Source organism: Theropithecus gelada, chromosome 4 (assembly GCF_003255815.1).
Source record: "Theropithecus gelada isolate Dixy chromosome 4, Tgel_1.0, whole genome shotgun sequence".
In the NCBI taxonomy this organism is placed as follows: domain Eukaryota; kingdom Metazoa; phylum Chordata; class Mammalia; order Primates; family Cercopithecidae; genus Theropithecus; species Theropithecus gelada.
Window position 1 is genome coordinate 142834041 of NC_037671.1, and position 22421 is coordinate 142856461.

Genomic DNA, 22421 nt, shown 5'->3' on the forward strand with positions numbered 1-22421 from the left:
CTATTTGCTTATGAACAGCAATAACAAAAATGGAGAAACAAATAAGCAGCAAAGCACTTGAAAAAATTTAGATGAAATACAGTGGGTGGGAAACTATCTAAACCTGACTTAGTTCTCCTACCATCTGATTTTCATATGAACTTCAAAGATAGCTTGAAATGAAAGTAATTAATGGTAGCATTTTTCCAGGACCACTTCCATATGCACGTTGTGTTCCAAGAGCTTTTGTGCGATCAGATTCCTAGTAAGGTGCATATTTAAGAAAATGGATAACTGGTAAGGGAGACCTGAGCCTGTCTGGCCACTTTAATCCTTAGCATCCTGTGACTTTTAGACTGATGTTGGAAGAGATACAAGGCGTAGCAAGACGCCCCATGAGACTCCAGAAGGAGTGCATTCTTGGCACTTGCCTTTTAAAAACATTTCCTTGTATGAAATCCTTTCTCTCCCTTTTAGAACTTTCTCTTCTCCAACTTTTAGAGCCCTGCTCTCCCTAAAGTTGGCCTTCTTGTTTCTTTTTCATCTTTTCCAAGATGAAAAGGAGACTCAAAATGCCCCCATGCACAATATATTACATTTTTTTTGTTAAAAAATATATTTGGGGATACTCATACTCTCTATTCTCTATACATTGTCAATGCTGTTAGGACATTTTTAAGGATCTTGAAAGCAAGGACTATGACTTTTTAAAATTAATTTATAAATCTACCTGGTATGGCATCATGCATAAATTAGCATTTAGACATAAACACACCAATTATAAATATGATTAAGCCATCACCTAGGACTTCCCCAATTACAGTTTCTTTATTTTGTGTAAGACCTCATGAATTCTAAGAAAACACACACACACACACACACAACGGCTGCACATTCCAGAGGGAGAATAATTCAGTGCACAACTTTTTTTTTCCTTTGTCTCATTTTTATACCCAGGCTGGAGTGCAGTGGCAGAAACATGCCTCACTGCTGCCTCAACTTCCTGGGCTCAAGCGATCCTCTGGCCTCAGCAACAAGTTGCTAACACTCCTGGCTAATTTTTGTAGTTTTTCTAGAGGTGAGATTTCCCCATGTTGCCCAGGCTTGTCTCGAACTCCTGAGCTCAAGAGATCCACCCACCTCAGCCTACCAAAGTGCTGGGACTACAGGCATGAGCCATGCGCCCAGCCTGTATGTCTTCTTTAACAGCAATAGTTATAATGTCCTTCATATTCACCTCTCCATACAATAAAGCTTTAAAATGGAAAAACCTTTCAGATATGTCATAACTATGTAATTGTTATTGTACACAGCACCAGTAATTTAGTATGCTGTGTACAAATGAAATGAGTTTCATAAAATTGGTGAATTTACCACTCATTTAATTTTGAAATCTTATTATATGTTTTTATGATAAATACTAATACACTGGAAAAAATTATGGAAATAAAAATTATTGGCAGTTTATGTATATCAGCATTCATTATTCAGTGCAATCTGAAGTTGTCACTAGAAAAAAACATTGCTTCTTTCTTTCCACCTCCCCTTTCCCTTTCTCATCTTAGAAATGGTATAAGAATATTTCCCACTATAGATGTCCCATAAACACCTAGGTTTCTCTCTCTTAAACACACACACAATTTGCTACATTTTTTAAATTAATGCCCTGCTCAAGGTGTTTCTATTACTTGGAATATCCTTTCCGCCTCCATCCCCTACCCATTGAAGTCCTATTTATTTCAAGGTCCTCTGTACCTTAGGATGCTTTCAAATTATAAATAAGGGAAAGCCCGGTGGAAACTGTCTTTTGAAATAAAGAAATTTAAGCTGAGCATACAGTTGTGCACCTCTGTAGTCCCAGCTGCCCAGTTACTGGGGAGGTTGAGGCCAGAGGATTGCTTGAGGCCAGGAATTCAAGGCTGTTCTGGGCAATATAGTAAGATCCCATCTCTTAAATAATAGTAATAATAATAATAGTAATATAATAATAAAGGGAATTTATTGATTCTCATAACTGAAACATCTAGAAAAAGGATGATGTTCAGGATAGTTGCCCAAATAATGTCATCAGGGGCTCATTTTTGTTTTTCGTTTTTCCCATGTTTCCCCTCTACTATCCCTTCTGCTAGATTTATATTAAAGCAGGCTTCTCTCATGGTCATGAGATGGGTTTGAGCACAAATTGGGGGTACATGTCCTTCTTCCTTCATATCCAATGAGAGACAGAAAAGATGCTTGCCCACAACCATTGAATAAAAGTCTGACATTGTATTCTGATTAGGCCACACTAATGGCCAAGGGGAATGCTGTGAGTTAATTGGCTTAGACCTGGAGTAGCTGAATCAATAGAGGATGAGATTTCTCTCACTGGTTTAGCTGAATGTTTCTCAGTAGAAGTACTCCTGGCATTTTGAGTGAACAGTACCCACTGATAGAGTCAGGGTGGGATCAATGCCATCCAGTCACATATCTGTCACCCATTAAGGGAGAGGTGAGACAGATGGATGCAGGAGGAAGAACCACAATGTCTCTACACCCAGTGTAGCTCCCACCTCCCATCAACAAACCCCACAATCAGAACAAGTCTCTCTCTCTTTTGTCTTCCGAGGTGTTTTGCTTTTTAGCTCTATTTGCAGTCTTTTACCTAAGAAGGATATTTGCATATTCCCATCTACTCCACCAAACTGTGCTCTTTCATAGCAAGGATAATTTCTTGTTCACCTTTGAATCTCTAGTACCTAGAGGAAACCCCATCACATACTAGATACTCAATAAATGTTTAAAGAAGTTAATTGTATAAATTGATTTCCAGTATTTTGGAGCACAGGAACTCCCAATGGTCCTTTATCTAAATTTAGAAGCCCCCAGAATGTTCATAGAGGTAGCTGTGGAAAGGGAGGGAGGAATGTTGTCTTCACACCAAAACTGGACCCATTGGCCCAGAGTCAAGACGTATTGAAGGACCTAAGGGGGAAATGAGGAGTGACTTTCCTGTTTGGAACCATAGTTGGCATTTGTTTGGCTATTTTTTTTTTCTGTTGAGCATTGAAAAAATTACAACAAATTGTTTTAAGTTCAGTGAGTTGTTTGTTTTTTTTTTTTTTAAGCTTTTTCAAGTGTGTTTTGCCTGTGAACAGTGACAATTTATTCTTGATAGCTGGTCCCCTGATCCTCAGGTATTTAGTTCAAACCTATGTTCTACACCTGACACTATATCCAGCCTGCCATCTTTCTCAAGTTAGCCATTTGGCACCCTATTTAATGCTGCATTCTATGAAAAGGTTTATTTTAATTCTGTAGTAAGAAAAATTATTTCAGTGAAATGTCAATTAGTCTTCACTGTAATTTACTGAGCAAGAAACAGGGAAGTAAAAAGGCAAGTTGAGTCTAACAGTTCTAGAACTGCTTTGCCACCTATAACAAATAAATCTATTAAATAATAAGTGATCAGAACAGAAGGCATTTCCTCTTTGAGCCCTATTTATAGTGCTGTTTAGTCAGTTCCACCAATCTTTTATTCACTACAGATTGGTGGAACTGACAAGTACCTAAAACAATTTTCCCTTGTTTCTATAAACATTAATTGAACACATAATATGTGTTTTACTTATATTAATCCATAAAGAAGACACGTTTATTTAGCATCTGAGAAATGCACTAGTTACTGCAGGTGATATAAAGAGAAATGAATCAGCCTTGTCCTACTGGAGCTTATGAACTTCTAAAGGGGATAAGAGGCACAGCTTAATGATAGCAACACCAAGTGTGGCAAGAGAGCAGACACTTAAGTGCCATGATTTTCAAAGGAGGCAGAGATGATAGTTGTATGAAAAGTCAAGAAAGTGTCCATTCAGATGGGTCTCTGAGATTGGATAAAATGTAGAGAGGATAAAATGTGGGTATAACTTTGCATATGAAACACACCTCATGACAGAAGTCTGGGGGCTTAAAACTCAAGGAATATGATTGGAGAACAATTATTTTTATCTGATTAATACAGTCACTTCAAAAGTAATTACTGAATACTTCGTGTTCAAGACACTATTAGGTGGTGAATACACTTGTACGCAAAAATAAATCCTGTACATATTCTCACAGAGCTTCCAGTCAAGTGGGAAAGGCAACTTTTAATCAAATAACCAAATGAATGAAGATATAATCAAGAATAAACATTCTGAAGGAAATCAACACAGTTATCTGGGAATGTTTGTCAAAGCAATCTAATCCAAACTGGAAGGTTGGGGAAGATCTTCCTGAAGAACTAACTGATGGTGGAACTGAGTAGATTAGTTGGAAGGGAAAGAGATCCAGGCTAAGCAGACAGCGTGTTCAAGCCCCTATGTTGGGATGGACCATGGCAAGGATGAGGGTCCAAGCAGGGTCACGTGTCTGGGCAAAAACACCAAAGAGAAGAGTGGCACAAGATGGTGAGACAAAGAGGCAGGGGTCAGCCCCCACAGATCTGGGTGGCCAGGTCAAGTGTTTAGATCCTTAGGCTAGTACCACCAGAAGCCACTGCAAAATTTTTAATCTGCAAGGTAATGTGACAGATTTGAGTTTCAAAGACCATTGTGGCTGGTATGTGAACAGATTGAAGCAATAGGTACTCAAAAAGGAATAGAGGAAGCGAGAGCCAAGAGTTAAGCTGGGCCATATTGTAGAAGGTCTTCGATGCCAGGATGACTTAATGTTGTAGGTAAAAGAAAACCTATATTTTTCTTAGGAAACAAATGATAGGATGTGACCCAAGCACATTTGTTTTAACAAGAGAGATTTCATTAATAACTGGCAGAGCACCAAATGCTCTTGTTCTCAGATTCTCTCAAAAACAGAGATGTAAACAAAAAGGCATAAAGAGTCACTCCCTGCTCTATCCCCTCGCCCTTTCAGTTTCTGCACAAATGTCACAAACAATGGATACATGAAGCTTGAGAGGAAAATATATGTATATATTTTCCTTTTATTTATATATATATATATATATATATATAGAGAGAGAGAGAGAGAGAGAGAGAGAGAGAGCTGCAATTTCCTGTGAATCTATAATCACTGAAGAAATATTGTTGCAATTTCCTATAAATCTATAATCACTGTAAAAATATAAGATCCTTTGAAGTCTTCACACAACTTTCCCCAATGGTGACATTTTCTATTACTTAGAATAATGACAGATCCAGGATATTGACTGTAGAACTATTTCACTTTTCATACATTTTTACCTTCACGTGTGTGTGTGTGTGTGTGTGTGTGTGTAGTTCTATGCACTTTGGTCCCATGTATAGGTTCATGTAACCACCACTACAATCAGGTACAGAATTGTCCCATCACCACAAAGGAAATCCCTTGGAGCTACCCCTGTGAAGCCCATCACCCTCATCTCTGTCACTGGCAACCACTAATCTGTTCTTCATCTATACAATTCTGTCAGCTAGAGAATGCTATATAAAAACCAAATTATACAGTATTTAACCTTTTGAGATCGACTTTTTTCACTAAGCATTGTGTCCTTAAATCCCTCTAAATTGTTTCATGTATCAATAGTTTGTTCTTATGGTATGAATAAACCAGAGTTTGTTTAACCATTTACCTGTTGAAAGACATTTGTGTTGTGTCCACCTTTAGGCTTTTATAAATAAAGTTGCTGTGAACATTCATGTGCAGGTTTTTGTGTCAATAAAGTATTCATTTCTCTGCGATAAATGCACAAAAGTGCAATAGCTGGGTCATATGGTAAGTGCATATTTACTTTTAGAAGCTGTCAAGCTAATTCCCTTAGCAGCTGTACCATTTTACATTCCCACCAGCAATGTATGAGGCGTCTATTGGTTCTCCATCCTCACCAGTATTTGGTGTTACCATTATTTTTTGTTTCTGGCAACTTAAAAGCCATGTAGTAATATTTCACTGTGGTTTTAATTTGTATTTGCAGAATGGCTAGTTATGTTGAATATCTTTTGGGGAAAATATTTCTAACTTTGCTTTATAATCTGAAGCAAAAAAAAGTTAACACTGACAAAAATGATAACATTTATGCAGGAAAAAGACGATGAAAGAAAGATATTGAAGTGAAGAAATCTAGCTGTTTTCCTTATTAGAAAGTAAAAAGAGAGATGGTAGCATTATCATGTTGGATTTATAAGGATTTTATTCTAAAGATGCATTTGTAGGCTGGTGTATCTTGACTTGTGGAGAATGAATAGATTGTGCTGTGACTTTGAGAGAGATTAGCAATGACATTTGGATATATTTTCAAAGCTATGCTATTTTTATAACTGTGCTATATGAACCATTACAGTAGAAATACTAGCTGTATGACTTCTTATCCAAAGATTATTCATCTTTTTTCAGGCATACAGACTCAAATGCAAACAGATTAAACTAGTGTTTCTGTGAAATAAGAAGAAAGTGTATCTCTTCAAACATGATAGTTTGGTAATTAAAATTCACTCACGTTGGGAACAATTTCCCGTATCCTTGCTAACCATGCTGAGGGGTCTGAGCCTCTGACACCTTATCCCCTCCTTCACACAGTGCATATTTCACAGCTCTTCAGATTCTTTAAGCAGTTTCCATCAAGAGTGAAGGACAAGGAGGTAATCCTTCCAACACTGATTATTTTCTTTTCTGCACCACTCCTCTGACGTGGGCATGTTAGTAGAGATTAATACAAAACAAATGCCAGTCTCCCTAATGTGCAGCGTGATATCCAACCTTGAGACTAATTCCACAGGGCGTATAAAACATATGCATGCAACAGTTAGTCTCATCACTTTATGTAACTCTCAGGCCTTTCTGAGTTCACTCTTTCTGAATTTCCGTAGGTTAAGTTGTATCAAATACAGAGAAAGGCCAAGTCATTTGTACTTTTTCATATGTCTAGAATCTCAAGTTTAAGCCATATGAGTAGATTTGGCATATATATTACTTTATTGATTAAGAAATGCCCTAGACCAGGCACGGTGGCTCATGCCTGCAATCCCAGCACTTTGGGAGGCTCAGGCAGGAGGATTGCTTGAGCCCAAGAGTTTGGGGAAAGCCTGGGCAACATAGCAGGACCCCAACTCTACAAAAAAAAAAAAATGCCTTAGCTAAATGCTAGGGACACAACCGTTGATCAGACCTGAGCCCTGCTATGAGGCAACAGACAGCTATAGTAACACTTAGAATACAGTAGAGTAAGCGTGATGATAAACGTCTGCAGTCAGCTCCATGGAGACACAGGAGAAACACCGTCCACCCTCAGGTTCCATAGTCAAGAAGTATGACAGATGAGAGAAAGTCACTAAGCAGACTTCTGAAGTTTGTAGCCAACTTAAATGTTGACCTCTGTGGATGAGCCAGAGAGAAAGCTTGCCTATTTACATTAGAAACGGGTCCCAGGAGCTAGGGTTTATGACTATAAGCTCAGCTCTTAAGGCTATATTTTCACGGTTTTTATCTGTCCCTGATGCAGGACAGTGGAAGTTTAATGACTATTCAAATGATATTCTTAAGGTACATTAAAAGGCAAAGCTTTTAAAACCAGACAAGTTCTTGCCCCCAGAGGAAACATGATATTCCAAATCTCTTTCAGATTTCTTAGATCCAGACTTCCTATTGCCATGACTGTGAAAATAACTTAAATATGTAGCAGTTCAAATCTAGCTATTTGGTTGGGTGCTGCACAGCTTGTGTCAGACTTTTTTCCTGATATGGGACATAAACACCTGCATATCATCAGAGGAACACAGTAGAGCTATTGTCAATCTCTCTTTAATTCCATTACTATGCCCATTCCTGCACCATCATTAAATGCATTCTCCACGACTGCCTACCACAGAAGGTGATGTAGGACGGGTGAGCCCCAAAGTGGAGCTTAGCCCACAGGGTTCTTGGCTTTGCCCAGGAAAGAATTCAACGGCAAGCCAGAGGTAGAAGAAAATGGCTTTATTGAAGCAGCAGTGTTACAGCTCTGGCAGTGTTACAGCTCTCTGACTGTTCCTGTAGAGTGGCGCTACCCCATAGGCAGAGATCAGAAGCTTACGGCAGTTTTGCAGTCACATTGATACTCATTTTAAATTACATGCAGATTAAGGGGTGATTTATTCAGAAATTTCTAGGGAAAGGGTAGTAACTTTGGCAAAGCCATCAGAAAGCAAGGGACGTATCTCTCTCCCTTTCCTTCAACTACATTCTGTAACAGCCATGTTTGCAAGATTAGAAGACATTGTATTTGATCCTGTCTGAACTCTTTATTCATTTCTTCATCTTCAGTTTTCTTATAGGAACTGTCACTTTCTACTTTATATGATAATTGTTTATTTATATATTTTCTCTTTCAAGTTTGTAAAAATCCTTGAAAGTGGGACCTGTGTACTTGGAACTTAATAAGCACGGAATCAATTCCTAGTGTTTGAATAAATGCAGAAACAATTCATCTTTGTTTCCTTCACAGTATCATGTATGTGATAGATGATAAAAATATATCAAACATTTGAAAACAAGTCAATGAATGAAAGGATGAATTTCTAAAGGCCAGTTATTGGGCAAGGCAACACAAGTGACCTCTAGTAGTTTTATCACCAGTAAGTGCATTTATTGACACAGGACATGGGTATGGAACACTAAACACCTTTTCAGTATTCTGCTACAGTCTGGAAGTGTAAAGATGACTAAAAAAAGATCCCTTCTCTGAAGAAGCTTTAAGTATTATAGGCATAGAATGGATGCAGATTCATTCATGCTACACTTGGATGTTCAAAAAACTATACTTTCTTTATATTCTATAATAATATAGATCTAATCTTTATAGTGAACCTTCCTCCCAACACCCTCCAGCTGGCTAAGTAGCAGTAGGTGGAGGGAAAAGACTGACTAAATGTAAAACTTGCCAATCGCTTCCAGTTTAAAAACTCTCTTTGGATAATTCGGTTGCTTTTGGACAAATGCTCAGCCTCTCAGACATCACAACCCCCACACTCATTTCTGAGATGGTCTGTGGATTTCTAGGAGGTTTGTGTGACCTTGTGGCCTGATGTTGGTCCTGTGCCTAATGTCCCTAGGGGCAGCTGGCTAGTAGTTGGATGTGCACCTGCTGTGCTGGACACGGAGCTGCTATCTGGAGTTCTGCTGGCCTCTGCTGCTCTCTCCTCCCAGCAGGTGTCTCTGTCTTCTGGTGGACTGCTCCCACTTACGCTTGATTCTCATTGATAAAGTGAACCTCCAGATGTGAATGCACTTGGTTTCCAACCTTGTGATTCCTGCAACATAGACTGTTCCCCACCTCCCAGCCTGCACACCTTCTCAGGCAGGGCACACAGATGTCTAAATATCTTCCAGCAACACAGGAGCTAAGGAGAATTCCAGCACCTTTAGTGCTCTGCTAAGCGCACATTACTCCAGTTTTTCTCCAATGTAGCTTCCTCAGCTTGGTGTGGGGCTTGGGCCCCCCCCCCAAAAAAAAAAAAAAACCTGATGCTTTTTTTTGTGTGTGTGTGTGTGTGGTTTTTTTTTTTTTTTTTTTGGCGGGGGGTTTCCCTTCAAACTATCTAGCATTCCTTCTATCCTCTGGGACTTCAGAGAGGGCACATCTTGGGCACATACGACTTAACACTTGTTTCTCCCTTGTCGGTTTCCTTTCCTCTTTGCACAATCAGTGGATGGGAGGGAGGGACAAGCTCTCCCTCCCTCTCTCTCTCTTGCATGGACTTCCTTGTCTCCCATCTCATCTTCCATCCTCCTTCCAGGGATACCAGGCCCGGTTCAGCCTCGAGGGAGAAAGAGGCAACCTTTCACATTCTGGAAGAAACTCTGTTATGGTTGGCAGTATGGATTCTTGATTTGTTGGAAGGAGAATTTCAGAATTTAGAATCCCTTGTTTCTCCAGGACCCTGATTTCCAGGATGCTTCCTTGCTAAAGAAGTCAAGAAAGGTAGCTTTCGGTTTTAAAGCTGATCATGACCTCTTTGTTCTATAAAGGACCGGCCCCCTTTTTCCTCATGGCTCAGTTTTACAGGTAGATGGCTGTATGGAGCATGATTTAACAGGGGAAATTAAATTTCCAAACTTTTATGCCTATTTTGCTGGAAGATAGATCAGTAAATGAATTACAATGCAGTGTGAAATGTAGTAAAATGGAGCTCCATACGAAATGCCATGGAACTACAGAGGAGTGACTGGCTTTACCCCATGACAGAAAGGATTCCAGAGGTGACACCTGAACAGGATCTGTAAACCTAGGTTTTACTGACAACATGAATCTGACGATAAAGCAGGCCACTTGGTTCTCTGGTGATTTTCAGCTCCAATGGTGCACATAGACAGGTTTTAAATCAATGAGGTGCCCTTACATGTTTGTTTTCTCTCTTTGAGCATGAATTTTCTCACCTATAAATGAGAATAAAAGTCCTTTCCCCTGGTGTGATCATGGTATGCAAATGTAACATTGTATTTGATAGTCCACTAAGGCAAAAATGATGCAACCAACAAAAAAACATTCTATTATTCTTATCCTGCCATCAGCTCCTAATGCAGTCGCTAACTCCCTCCCTGGTGAAATTCCTCAGTCCTTCCTACTAAGTAACTTTTAACAGTGTCCCCACTGGTCTCCTGAAGCCCTCAAGCTTGCCTGAGATCCATATGACAGTCAGATGGCCAAGCTGGGACACCCATTATCTTAGCAATGTCTCCAGCACATAATAGATGCTCAATAATTGCCAGCTCCTGTTACTCACATATTTTCCACTTCATCTGTCCTTTCCATCAGTCCAATTTAAGGAAAATACATAAAGAAGATACATTTTGCCTAACCATCCCATCCTCTCATACACTCTTACTCTTGGTCAACAAATTTAAGAGGAATGGTGAATTTCAGTTGCATGCAAAGTAATCTAAGTGAAAGAATTTGCTGGAGACAAGGACAAGGTTAGGAAACCCGCATTCCAATTAGCTTTGCCACTGACCGATTGTGGTGTTATATCAGGTAAGACCATTACCAATCAATGGAGGTGAACTCTCATAAAGATTAATGCCGCTGCTGCTAGATATGAACAAAATTCTTCCAGCCCACTCTGTTTTAGAGTGAAAGTACCAAGGGAAATTGTACAAACAAGTGTGGTAGTATCCTACTTGGAATCATGTTTTCCCAGTACCAGGAGCTAAGCTTTGTCTGCAATGAATTGCTTCCCAAAATAATATTTTCAAATATATTTTTGCAAATGATTTTATTTTTAATATACTGGGAAATACACTAGACAATTTCTTATAAATAAAGAAATCATTTTGTGCTATGAATAATAAATCATATTTTTCCTTAGATATTCTTTCTATACACTAAATCTGTGAAGAGTAATACACTTCTGTAGTCCAGTATTATACCACACACACAGTTTCCTACTTAGATTCTCAGAACTAATGGACAAATTACCTGGCGTATTTGGTGGATAAGGTTGGATAGGCAAATATATCATTCTTCAAAGTGCTATCTTTCAATAGTATGTACTTATTCTAATGTGGCTACCATTTAGAATTTCTCTTTTGAAATATCTTTCAGAACCAGTTTTAAGTCATTTAAGTTTCTTTATAATTTATCCTTCATTTGAATCCAGAAAGTATTATCTAGCATAATCCAGCATTTTGGTTCTTTCCAAATAATAAAACCTACCCAAAAAGCATGAGCAATTGCTTCCATTAAGGATATTCCAATGAGTGCTGAGAGGCAATTTCAAAGAGTTAATATATTTTTGAGTGATGAAAGATTCATTAAAATACAGCCATAACCTTCCAGAGTGACTATCTTGAATGACAGCCATGTTCGGATGAGTGAATTCCAGTGCATTACAGAAGATTAGATATGTAAACACCTGCACATCCTGCTCAATAAGTGGTAATTTTCTTCTTCCCTTAAAAGAACTTTCCATTATTTTCAAGGCACACCTTTCATTATGCATGAACATAACTGGAACAGTAAGCAGAATAATGGCCCTTCAAAGAAGTCAATGTTCTGATCCCTATAATATGTAAATATGTTACTTTACATGGCAAAAAAGACTCTGTGGATGTTATTAAACTAATAATGTTGCTATGGTGAGATTATTCTGAATTATGTGGGTGACCTCAATGTAATCATAAAGGTTCTTTGAAGAGAAGTCCTTTGCAGGAGTCAGAGTGGAGGGAGATGTAACAATAGAAGTGGAGATCAGACTCAGGGAGAGACTTGAAAACACCACATTGCTGGCTTTGAAGACGGAGAAAGGGGCTACAAGCCATGGAATGCAGGCAGCCCCTAGAAGCTGAAAAAGGCAGGGAAAGGGATTCTCTCCTAGAGCCTACAGAAGGAACACAACCCTGCTATCCCCTTGATTTTAGGACTTCTGACCTCCAGAACTGTAAGATAAATGTGTGCTGTTTTAAGCCATTAAGTTTGTGGCCATTTATTGCAGCAGCAATGGAAAACTAACACAGTTGGAGGCAATATCTAAATCCTCCCCACCTGCTATAGATTGAGTGTTTGTGTCTTCCCGAAATTCATATATTGAAATCCTAACCCCCAATATAATGGTATTTGGAGGTGGAGCCTTTGGGAGTTGGCTAGATCATGAGGGTGGAGCCCTCCTGAATGGGATTAGTGCCCTTATAAAAGACACCCCATTGACCTCCCCTCCCCTTACCATGCACGCGAGGACACAGAGAAATGACTGCTGTCTATGAAGCAGGGAGCGGGTCCCAACCAGACAGAATCTGCTGTCTAAGTCTTTGATCTTAGACACCAACATCCAGAACTGTGGGAAATAAATTTCCATTGTTTATAAGCCACGCAGTCTGTGGTATTTTTTTTACAGCAGACCTAATGGACTGAGGCGCCACCTTCCAGGCCAAGTTCAAAGGCACTGATCTTCTGAGAGCCTTCTCCAAACAGAACCAGAAACATAAGTGTAAGAGCAGGTTCTCCTGCCCACCCGTACTTGTGTTTCCCTTGTTTGAGAAAAGTATCCTGCCCAGGAGATGTTCCTTCTTTGTGGTTACTAAGGTGCCAATTCTCCCAATACTGCCTAGATGGGCTCCTTGGAGAGCACCCTGGTGCTTTCTGCCTGAATAGATGCATATGAAAACACTTCTGTACCTTGACTGGTTCCATTGACAGCCGTGCTCATTTTGAGTCTATCACTGTAAAAAAATCACCTGTAATAAATGGTTAAAGTGGGAAAATGTCCTTTCATGTAAAATAAGAAAAAGAAAAACTATGCAAAGCCTGCTTCCATTGGCAATACTTTTGAGGAGATGGTTTTTTTCATAAATCAGTAAAAGCCTGCGAGCTGCTTTATGATGGAAGGTTACAGTCTTATGGCCACTGAAACTTTTTAAGACTCAGACAATGAGAATGCATAGAAACCCCAGCATCTGAGAAAATAGCAGGAGTTATTTTTGCTCTCTCCTTCCTTTCTTCCCTCTTGTTTATATCTTCTGAGTTGGGGCCATTTCTAATTCAAGAGCCTCTGAACAGGAAGACAGACCGTGACTGGGCATTTCCTGAGGCCATTAAGTAGGGGGATCTGTGAGTAGTTGAGGAGCTGTGACACCATCTGGGCCAGAGAACGATGACAGGGAGTAGCAGCTGCCTAGGGCACTCACCTTTGATTCCCCATGCAGAAATCATCTCAATAAGTAGATTCATACAGTACAGCTAACTTAATGACAGTGGAGCTCCCCAAGTGGTTCAGAGTAATAGAAATTATTCATTGCTTCATTGGTTATTCATTCATTCAACATCTACTATCTGCCAGATGATGCAATGAGCATCTCAAGACTTCTCAACTGTCATCTTTTCAGTGAACTCTTCTCTAACCACCCTGTTTAAAATTGCAACCTCACACCCGCTCCTATGCTGCCTCCCCTCTCTCCTGTTTTATTTTCCTCCATAGTTCTTATCACCACTGACAAAACTAATTTTACTTAATTGGCTGTCTTTTCTTATAAACTCTGTAAGGGCAAGGAATTTTCTTATTACCTGGAATTTGTATTTCGTAGGATAGTGCCTACACACAGAAGGTGCTCCATCAATATTTTTGAATGAACTCATAAAATACTTATAGGATCACTACTGTGTGTCAAGCACCACCCTAGCTGCAGGAGATAAAACTGAGCAGAAAAGAGAAAAATTCCTGTCCTTAAGGAAAGGAATTGCATTTTAGTGTAATCAGTACAATTCAGTAATACAGAGATGTACGGGAGCCCCTCAGGGGGCACCTAATCTGGATTTAGGGAGCCAGAGCGGGCTTCCTGGAGGAAGCATTGGCTAAACTGAACTCTGGCAAGGGAAAAGGACATGAGAACTCCAAACAGGGGAAACAACATGTGCAAAGAAATGAGTCCTGGCGGCCAGGTGCAGTGGCTTACACCTGTAATCCCAGCACTTCGGGGGTCCAAGGCAGGTGAATCTCTTCAGGTCAGGAGTTTGAGACCAGCCTGGCCAACATGGCGAAACCTCATCTCTACTAAAAAATACAAAAAGCTGGATGTGGTGGTGCGTGCCTGTAATCCAAGCTACTCAGAAGACTGAGGCAGGAGAATGGCTTGAACCCAGGAGGCAGAGGTTGCAGTAAGCCGAGATCATGCCACTACACTCCAGCATGGGTGACAGAGCCAGACTCCATCGAGAGAGAGAGAGAGAGAGAGAGAGAAGAAGAAGAAGAAGAAGAAGAAGAAGAAGGAGGAGGAGGAGGAGGAGGAGGAAAAGGAAGGAAGGAAGGAAGGAAGGAAGAAAGAAAGGGAGGGAGAGAGAGAGAGAGAAAGAGAGAGAGAGAGAGAGAAAGAAAGAAAGAAAAAGAAAGAAAGAGAAAGAAAAAAAGAAAGAGAAAGAAAGAAGAAAGAAAGAAAGAAAGAAAGAAAGAAAGAAAGAAAGAAAGAAAAGAAAGAAAGAAAGAAAAAGAAAGAAAGAAAGAAAGAAAGAAAGAAAGAAAGAAAGAAAGAAAGAAAGAAAGAAAGAAAGAAAAGAGGGAAGGAAAGAAAGCAGAAATGAGTCATGGCCAATAACAGTGGCTCACGCCTGTAACCCGAGCACTTTGGGAGGCCGAAGCGGGCAGGTCACTTGAGCTCAGGAGTTCAAGACAACTCTGGGCAACATGGTAAAATCTCATCTCTAAAAAAAGACAAAAACTTAGCTGGACATGGTGGCATGTGCCTGTTGTCCCAGCTACTTGGAAGGCTGGGGTGGGAGAATCACTTGAGCCCAGGTGCACTTTAGCCTGGGTGACGAAGTGAATAAAGGAGTCAAGAAAGACCATGGTGTGTTAAGGAATGGCTTCAGCACTGAGTTTGTGGTTGTGTTTTGTGTGTTTTTTAAATTTAATTTTTTTTATTACAGTAAGAACCCTTAACATGAGCTCTACCCTCATAAATTTCAAGTGCCCAATACAATACTATTAACTATAGGCAAATGTTGTACAACAGATCTCTAAAACTAACACCTCTTGTATAACTAACAGCATGGAGTTCGAAGGAGGAAATGAGCAAAAAAGAAGATGAAAAAGTACCCAGTGTCACAAAGGGACTAACTTATAAGCCATATTCGTGAGTTTGGACTTAATTCTGAGCATTTCTACTGCAGAAATAGCATGATGATATTTGTAATTTAGAAAGATCCCTTGCACGATCTGATCTCTTTTCACATGAGATCAGACAGGCAGGACAAGTAAAGAGATTCTAAATAGTTTTAAGTGGCTAAAAAGAAAGGACTTGGTGACTTATTGGGTATGTGAGTGAAAAAGAAAGATCAATTCATGTTTATTTGTTCAGGGCTCAGCTAGTATTTTTTGAGCATATATTATGTACACTTTCCCATTGGCAACTAGACATATAGCATGAAGAAGACTGTTCTTACCCTCATGAAGCTTCCTTTCTAAGGCATACTTAGGTTTTATTTTCTGACCCTCCCATTAGAATGTGTGGGAGTAAAATATGCATAGATATGGGGAAGAGAGTTCCAAGCAAAGAGGACAGTATAAGGGTGAAGAACTTGAGCATGGCATGTTTAAGAAATGGAAAGAGTGAAAGAAGTTTCTAGTAGTAAGAGACTAAATTCAAGACGAAGATGAGGCAGATTGTATAAGGCAAAGTCAAGGAAAGGAGTTTGGATTTGCTCTTAGAAAAATTATTGGACTGTGTTGGGCAGGGGACCGATGTGATCTAATTTGTATTTTTAGATTGTGATTGCTGCTGGTGGAGAACTGACCTTTAAGGAGTAGAAGTGGATGTGATTAGACAGTCAGGGGGCCACTAAGTGCATGATGATGACTTGAAGCCACTTGCTAGCTGTGGACGTGGATAGAGATGGTTTGATGCATTCAGTAGATAAAGCCAATAGGATTTTCTAGCATTCATAGAGTGGATAGGGGAAGTTGGAAAGAAAAAAAAAGAGTCAAGAATGGTTCCTTAGTTATTGGCCTCAGTCACTGGGGGATGGTTGTGCCATGTGGTAAAATGAAGAAAACTGGGGAAGAGAAGATGTGAAGCAGAAAATCAAAGCATTCTGCTTTGGTCATGTAGATTTGAGTTTCCTGTTAGACATCCAAGCAGAGCTTGGTATAGGTAGCTGAGTATATGTGTCTGGAGTTCAACAGAGAGGCTGAAACTGGAATTATGCATTTGGATGTCCTTCTCATATAGATGGCGCTAAAGGTCATTGTATGATTAGATCACAGTGGAGTGGGTATAAATAGAAAAGAGAAGAAAATGAAACTGAGCCATGGGCCACATTCAGAGACTAGGGGAAAGCAGGCTGAGGAGAGGCTAGTGTGGTAGAGGAGAACAAGGAGAATGTAGTATGTCCTGGAAGCCAAGTCAAGAAAGTGTTTCAAGGGGAGAAGTATGACCTCTGATTGTCAGACACTCAGGATTCAGACCTGAGCAACTAAGTTACTGCTGGTCCCATTCAGGGAAGGAAGAATCACAAGAGCAGGGATAATCTGGGAACAAAGATGAGTTAAGTTTAAGCCATGCTGAGCTGTGGGGATTTGAGGCACATTCACATTAGATAAGTAGGTGGTGATATGGCTATGGAGTTCGGGAGATAGATCCAGATTTGTGAGGTACATTTGGAAGTACTCAACATAGGGATGATTTTTAAAGCCAGAATGGTAGATGAAATCATTCAGGGTAAATGTACAACAGTGAGATGAGACATTATAGCAAAATCCTGAGAACACAACATTTGAGATGAGAGTAGATGCAGGAGCCCATAAGCCAGGAACGCATAAAGGAGTCTGAAGAGGCCCGAGGGATGGAATCAAGGGCGGGGGTGGTTGAAAGCACCAAAAGAAGGAAGGAGTGTCAGATTCTTCACTTAGTGAGAAGAGGATTAAAATGTGTCTGCTGGGTTCAAAAACAGGGAATGTTTTTGATCCATTTTGATCATGTTTGGGGAACAGAAACCAGATTGCAGTGAATCGAGGTGTTGAATGGATGTTGATGAGATGGAGACAGTGGCTAAATGCAACTCTTTTCAAGAAGTTTGGCAGGAAAGGAAGTAAGAGGTGGGTGACAGCCAAAGAGTGGCACATGTAGAATGTGAAAATAAGACAGCCAAGGATTGATCCCTCAGAAACACCAACTTTGAGAGGGACCAAAAGAACAAGATGCATCCACAAAAAGACAGAACAAAGGGCCAAAGAGGTAGGAGGGAAAAAAGACAGATAAATCAGGAGAGGGAAAATTCAAGGGGACAGTAGTTAGCAATGCCAACTACTGCAGAGAGGTTTAGTAAGATAAGTCAGAAGTGGCCAGGCAATTTAGCCTTGGTGATCATAGTGAAAGGAGCTGTCAGTATTGCTGTAGCTTGAGGAATGAATGGGACCAAGATGCCAGAGGCAGTAAGTGTAGATTGATCTTCACAGGCTGGCTGTGAAGAGGAAAAGATAGATAGCCACAGAGCCAGTGGGCATCAAGAATAAGACCAGGACCTATATGGTGAAGGAACGCAGCAAGCAGAAAGGGATGAGGATCCAGGAGGGAAGTGGGGTAGCTGCTGGAGCAAGGCCTCAGAGACAGCAGAAGGGGAGAGGGGAGGGTTCCAAAGAACAGGGGGCAGAATCACCTTCCCCACCAGGCAAGTCCTTAGGGAAAGAAACTGAGTGTCAACTGAAGGAAAGAAATGCATGTTCATTGGCAGCTGTCCACCTGCACCTGGATGTAGAGTGTTTTGTTCGTGCTGGTATCCTCTGCATCTATAGCAATCCTGGTCATTTCGTAAGCATTCAATAAATATCTTTTGGATGAGTAAATAAGTGGCTAGTATAAGGTAATAAAAATCTGATTTTTGCATTTTTCTTGCTCTGTCACATAGGCTGGAATGCGGTGGTATGATCCTAGCTCACTGCAGCCTCAAACTTCTGGGCTCAAGTGATCCTCCCACCTCAGCCTCCCAAGTGGCTGGGACTATAGGTGTGCACCACCATGCCTAGCTTATTTTCATATTTTTTGTAAAGATAGGGTCTCACTTTGTTGCCCAGGCTGGTGTTGAACTCCTGGCTTCAAGTAATCCTCCCACCTCCATCTCCCAAAACGCTAGTATAGATGTGAGCCACCACAGCCGGCAATTTTTGCTCTTTTCTAACAAAACCTGGAAATAAACCTAGAAATAAAACCCAAAAAGTACAAGATGTTTTCCTCTAGCTCTTGAAATTGTTTCTCCATACTATTTTAATGCAGTGAGGAATCAAAAGTAATGCAAAATTAATGTAGAATTAATATTTTATCAGAAAACTTTTATTTCCTTCAATATGCACTTTGAAATGTGTACTTGCTTTAATGTTACTGTTAATGTTCCTATGTTCATGAATTCTAAAAATTAGAAATACAAGTTAGAGTTTGGCTGACTTAAGACAACCACTTCTCCAAAAATACCCAAGGTAGCCACACAGTGTCAGAAAAGGAATGGTTCTAATTCTCATGCACTTTGTCTTATAACCTATACTTTATTTAACACAAAAAATGCAGAGGAGCTCCCCCAACCAGTGACCATTTTTCAATAGTCTCAGAGTTTTCTCTGTCTCCCATGGTACTCTCAATGTAAGAGAGAGCTCACAGCTGCTAGATTGATTTGAGGCTAATCCAGTCTAGACAACTAGACGATATATAAATCCTATATAGTTTCTGCTCCACCTGGGCCTTGATTACTAAGTTTGTTTTGTGTAAGGAGAATAGCAGACCTGTGATCACATCCTGGCTGTGACATTGCTAGGTGACTTCAAGAAAGTTACTATCTTTAGAATTCCATTTCCTCATCTGTAAAATGGGAAAAATAAGAACATGTATCAGGAGCCTGGCATATAGTAGGCACTCAGTAAATGTTAATTCCTTGCTTTTTACTTGTAGAATCTGGTTCGCTGATGATCAGAACGTGTTTTTAAAGCTGATAAAGGCTTTGATGATACCCAATGATCCTCAACCAGAAGGATCTTGCCCCCTGGGACAGCTCTGCTCTCACCGAAGGCAGATTTCCCCGCAACTGAGCTAGAGAGCTTGTGTCTAATTATCTGTGTCTTCCGGTCACCTAGATTTCTAGGTACTTGTCCCAGATTTTCAGTGCATAGCAGTGTCATTTTTTTCTTTCTTTCTTTTCTCCTTTGAGAGCTGAAGCCAAAAAAGTAAAGCGAATAAACTTGAGCAACTAGAAAGTTCGAATGACTGGCACAAGGGGACATATGTAGTTTACACATTTAAATTCCTATTTGTAGGAAAAGAAAAGTAGTTTGGTAAAAATAATTTTCTAAATCCAAAACAATAGGGTATTTCCTGGAAAAAGTCTGTTATATATAGTCAGCACAGTGACACATTTGATTAGCTTAGCTCTCTTGGACAGTGTGATGGAAACATGGCTTTATCCAACATGAATATTTTAAGACAGTAAAACCTAAACAGTAAGTTCTAAGGTATAGGGTTTGGGAGGGGAGAGGGTTATGAATAACATAGCTCTGAGAAGGAAAAAAAAATCTCAGGGAGAGAGTGTAAGAGAGGCAGTGGCTGTCTACCAGAAAAGTTTGTTCCAGACGAAATATACGACTCCTTGGAATTGCACTCCTGGTCAGATTTTCAAATGCCTCTGGGATGGTGACAAATCCAGGCCACAGAATTAAAATGGTTATTGATTGTATGTGAATGTATGTTGCACAAAATATTTTCTACTCTCTTCAGCTGGACTGTCAGCCTAAAGAAGACTTCTGGGGTGTGTGTGTGTGTGTGTGTGTGTGTGTGTTTTACTGAAGTTTGTCCTTTTGAAGATCCTTCCCTGTTAACACTTCAGTTTTACTCACTGGAGATGGATTTCTCTTTGTCACTTTTAGAAACATGGGAGAATTGCCAATTAGAAGCAGAGGAAGGGAGAGTGGGGAAATGTTCTCTTTCCTGGAATCACCTACCAGTGGCCGCAGGTTTAGCCTCTGACAGCTGGGCCACTTGAGGAGAGCTCCTGGCCTGTGATAGCCAGAGGGGAGCGTTAATGAGGATCTGAAGGCTGGCAGAGGAGTCTCTTTTGGGCACAGACCATTAGAAAGAGGGATGAGGTCACCTCATTATGCTCTGTTGGAATGGGAGAAGTTTTTTAAAATAAACTTTTTAAAATAAACCATCAGCTTCCCTTGAAAACACTAACCTGACTCTTGTAGATTTTTACCCTCTCATACATAACATGTGTTGTTTTATATATTTTGAAAGAAGTACAGATGCTCCTGGACTTACGATGGTGTCACATCCCTATAAACCCATCATAAATTGAAAATACTGTAAGTCAAACCATCCTAAGTTAGGGACTGTCTGTATATGCTCGAGAGAGGAAATCTGGAAACCACAGAGAGTTTGGGCCATGGAGTTGTGAAGATTCAGTTATCCCATTCAAAGATAACTATTGTGAACATTTTATTCTTATAGATTCTGATTTTCTCCATCCAGAAATTTTTATGCCTAATACTATGATATGTAGATATGTAATCAAGAAACAAATTTTTACATGAACATGTATGTCATCTAAAGCAAGCATGGTATAGAGGGAATGTAGAAGGACTCCTGTCCTTCCCATGAGACCACCTAGATCAGGGAGGACTTGCATTCCCTTCGAAAAGCTGAGATGATGGGAGAAAACTCTCTCTCTCTTTCTCTCTCTCTCTCTCTCTCTCTCTCCCTCTCTCTATCTTTCCATTCCTTTGTTGCTCCACCCCAAAGAGGAAATAGCTAAATTTAATATCCAGTTGTGGACTTTACCACTTAGGTGGAGATGTGATGCTTTAAAAGAAAACTGAAAGTTTTGAGGGAAAAAAATCTGCAGTGCTTCATTTCTGCCTGCTCTATGTCCCTTGCTGGAAAGACCCCTGAAATACAGAGTCTAAGACCTGAAGACCATTTCCCCTAGGATATCTGGCTAAGAAAGTTTAGGCTAAGTTAAATTGGAGTGGGAGACTGGAGGCAACACTGCCTTCTCCAATTTAAAATTAATACAGCTGGTTTAAAATTAATACAGCTGTTTGATCTCCATTTGGTTCTTGGGGTCTTTGAGGTGAACCATGTAGAATACAACCAATTTGACCTACAAATATGGCACTTTCAAATGAATCAAGCTATTATTTTCTGCCAGTTAAATCCAAGAAGAGAGGAAAACTAAGTGATTGGAACCACAGCATCCAACATTAAAGAAAAAAACAGAACAGGTAGTATTTTAGACACAAAAGACAGTCTCTAAATAGACATTTTACTAGAATGGAAACATAATACCATACTCAGCTTTTCTGAAGGTAGTTAAAAGCCGTAAGTTGAAGATGAAGAACAAGCATTGCCAAGTTGTTAGGTTTGTGAAAATGGGAATGCTATGGAGATTTCCTGAAATCACTGTTCTTAATTTGCAGAGCAGTTTTCCCATCTTAGTTACCTAGATTTCCTTGTCATTTTCATCCATGTTGCAGAGCATATAAGTCAGAAAACATAAAATACCATAATGTACTAACTTTATTACACTCTGATTATTTTTTTCATGAGTTAAAGTAATTCTTTGAACAGGTAAAACTGAAGTTACAAATTCGATCTTTTAGAAGAAAGCACTTCCTGCTTTTATGGAAAGAAGTAACTTACTGGCTTTTTCCTGCACTTCTGGGCAAAGCTACTCATTCTTTTGAAAGTACAATGAATTTTGTTATTACTTTAGATTATTTGATGGAATTTTGCGTAATCAACTAAGAAAAGTTAACAGTAGGCTAAAGTATAACATTTAAGTGCTATATGACTATCTCATTTTTCTAACAAATTCCCTCTATCTTTTTTATCTGACATCAATATCACTGTGCTCTTTTTGAAAAGGGTAATTTATACCCAACTGATATTATCCAGCAATAAACACAAATATCCAAATTCAAAATTTCATTTGAAACTCCGTAAGAGTTTGGAGAAAGATATAGATTTTCCCCCAAAGCCTTCATTTAACATTT

The 22421-nt window shown here is 39.7% G+C and overlaps 1 protein-coding gene across 2 annotated transcripts in view; it reads left to right on the forward strand.

Annotated features, from left to right (window-relative positions):
• Window positions 1-22421, forward strand: part of SLC35F1 (solute carrier family 35 member F1) — a 401538-nt gene that overhangs the window by 327640 nt on the left and 51477 nt on the right. The gene's annotated exons all lie outside the window — the stretch shown is intronic.